Here is a 3,246-nt window from a genome sequence, read left to right as displayed (position 1 = left end):
GAGTTATGTTGGAGGAGTTGAAATGAATTTCAGTCCAGCATCCATTACAAGGGCCCTGAAGTTAAGAACCACAACTTATGAAGAGCCTAGCTATGAGGCCAGAATGCAGGAAGAGAATGACCCCGATGAGATCTTACAGGGGATATGTTTGTAAGGCACAAATTGGGAAAGAGATTCAAAAGGAGTTCCAAGCTACTTGAAAAGAATAAATTTCACCCCTGAGGCCAAGGGGTGGTATGAGATAGTAAAAAGATCTATACTTCCTATAGGAAACACCTCAGCTGTCATAGTCAAGCGTGCACTCTTGGTATACTGTATCCTACATGGAGGAGAAATCAACCTAGCGCAACTCATAGCCGACAGTATTCAAGAGATGGCTGAAAGCACAAACAAATCAAGTAGGCTTAGTCATCCAAGCACCATTCTAAGGCTATGTAACAAAGCTGGAGTGATCTTTGAAGATGTAGGACACAGAGAAAGTAAAAAAGGGAAAGGGAATCACAAAGAGAAGCATGGATGGCATTGTTGAAGATGATGATCAAGAAGAAGAACCCCAAAGGAGAAGAAGATCACAAGTGGAGGAAGAGCAAGCTCACAGTGCCATAGACATGAGTCAATTGCAAAGGGCTCTTGAGGAAATATCACAACAAAATGTGAGAATACAAGAGCAGTATTCAAGGCAACAAGAGTTATATTTGCAACAACAAGAGTAATATCTAGAGCACTGGGAGCAATATTTGAAGGATAGAGAACAAAATGAAGCTTGGGAGAGTAGAATGGAGGAGAGGCAAGAGAGCTGGCAGCAACAAATGATGGCTCAACAACAAGAATTCCAAACAAAGGTTCTTGAGGGGTAGAGAGAACAAAAAACAAATCTTAAAGAGTCATATGACAAAATGTCCTTGACCCAAGCCAAATATGGGGAATACACTCACAACCTATATCAATGGAAGAATATACATCATACCATTAGAGAGTGTAGGCAAATGGATAGAATAGAATATGATGAAGACACCCAAACAAAGCTGGATTATTTGACTCACAACATGCCAGCAATAAATCCACAGATTAAACTATTTGGGATGTGCCATGAATTAGTGAACCAGCAGAGAGCAAGAACGGATACATACTCAGCACGTATGCAACACAGATTGGAGGATGTTGGACTCTCAGGCCTGCTAGACTCTGTCTGTGACAGAAGATGCCCTGGTGAAGAAGCTCAGGATTACACAAAGACGAAGAAAAAGAAGAAGGGAGAATCAAGCAAAAACCAGGAACATAACAACTAGAAGGTGGTGAAGTTCTTTCATAATTTCAAATTAAGGGTTAAGTACTAAAATCGTCCCTAAGGTCTGGGGCGAAAATCAAATTCGTCCCCGACCTTTTTTTGCTATTAAAATCATCCCAAATAATTAGAAACACTTTAAAATCGTCCTCAAGTGCATTAAAAAAATTAATGACAATTTTGCCCCCTGAACCCGTTGACGCTTGTGTTCTATTCCCACGGAAGGACTTCGTGTTTTAGGGTGGGGTGCTCCGAATTTTACGGTGAACTCCTCTGGGAACGTGGCGGTGTGCCTGATGCCAGGGCATCTTGGCCAGTTTCACTGACCTTTTCTTTACTGTTTTTAGGTTAGTTTCATGCATTTCTTTAGGAAATAAGCTAGTTTTGGGTAAATATTCACTTATGCCTTGACTCAAGCATACATTGTGCATTTTACATGATTTCATGAGGATTTTGCATAAGTTTAGTGACAAATATTATGTTGCATTACTCATGACTTGGATTAGAGCTTTGATGCACTTTGTTGCTTGATTTCAGGACCAAAAAGAAGCAAGAAAAGAGGAGGTAACTTGCAAAGATTAATGAGAAAAGTGATTGCCAATAAAAGCCATCAATGCCCACGTTAGAGAGTCACGTTAACCAAGTTAACGTGAACTCTAACGTGGAGAAAAAAAGTTGAGCCAACGTTAGTGACACTCAACATTGTCACTAACGCTGGCAATTACTCATAAGTGGCCACGTTAGAAGCCACGTTAACCTAGTTAACGTGGCCTCTAACGTTAAGGGGGGAAGAGAAGCCAATGTTAGTGACACTCAACATTGTCACTAATGTTGAAGCAACCACACAACCCCCAAGAGTCACGTTAACTTCCACGTTAACTTGGTTCACGTGGAAGCTAACGATGAGAAATGAAGGATGAGCCAACGTTAGTGACACTCAACATTGCCACTAACGTTGGGATGGCTAAAAGATGGCCACGTTAGAAGCCACGTTAACCTAGTTAACGTGGGTTTTAACGTGAGGCAAAAGGGGAGCATTGGAACGTTAGTGACAATGTTAAGTGTCACTAACGTTCCCGAACTTGGACTTTCACTAAATGATTAACACTCCTTACACCCTGAGCTTAAGTCTCTGCCCACTCCACACTTTCTCTCTGCAAGTAAAGCCAAGCCCAAATAAAGAAAGGAACTGCTTCAAACTCAAGATCCAAAGGCCCAAGACTTGAAGAGTGAACTAGAAGCTGAGAAGAGTAGTATATATAGGAGTAGCTTTGAATTGTAAAGGAGTTCTGGAGGCTGAAGAACCACTCTCTGTATTTTACTTTCTTTGCAATTTCTAGTTTTATGATGTATTCTCCATCTTTGTTTTCATCTTCAAGAGCTATGAACAACTAAACCCCTTTCATTAGGTTAGGGAGCTCTGTTGTAATTTGATGGATCAATACTAATTTTCATCGTTCTTCTTCTATCTTTCCTCTTGATTTTACTTGAAAGCTTTCGGTCTTCATCCAATTGAGAAGTTATCTTGGAAGAGAAGCTATTCAAACTTGGATCTCTTTTGAACCTTGGAAGAGGAATGAAGAGATCAAGCTAGAAATACTTTCTCATGCTGGACCAAATTGGGTTTGGATTGGTATGTGACTGTAACCCTCTCAATACTTGGTTTGGGAAATGCATGTGGTATAATCAGTGACCATACTTCATCTCTTATCATGAGCAATTGACCAAGGAATTGGCTATTGATCAAGATTTGAGAGATTGAATTGCAAGAAATTGCAATTCAATCACTTAAGATTGCTAAGGAGATCAATGAGTGCATTGATTGAGGAAGAGATGAAAATGAACTTGATCCGGAGAATTGCAACATCTCCTAAGCCCAATGAACTCCCCATCTCTAATCTTACCCATTCTCTTTAATTTCTGTCATTTACTTTTATGAGCAAATCCCCCATTCCCATTTA

General features: G+C 40.2%; 1 pseudogene; it reads left to right on the top strand.

Moving 5' to 3' along the window:
- LOC107640681 overlaps positions 513-3,246 on the top strand; it is an 11,309-nt pseudogene continuing 8,575 nt past the window's right edge.

This window comes from Arachis ipaensis, chromosome B05, assembly GCF_000816755.2.
Source record: "Arachis ipaensis cultivar K30076 chromosome B05, Araip1.1, whole genome shotgun sequence".
NCBI lineage: Eukaryota > Viridiplantae > Streptophyta > Magnoliopsida > Fabales > Fabaceae > Arachis > Arachis ipaensis.
Note: the sequence above shows the minus strand (reverse complement) of the source record. Positions and strands in the feature narration are given on the sequence as shown.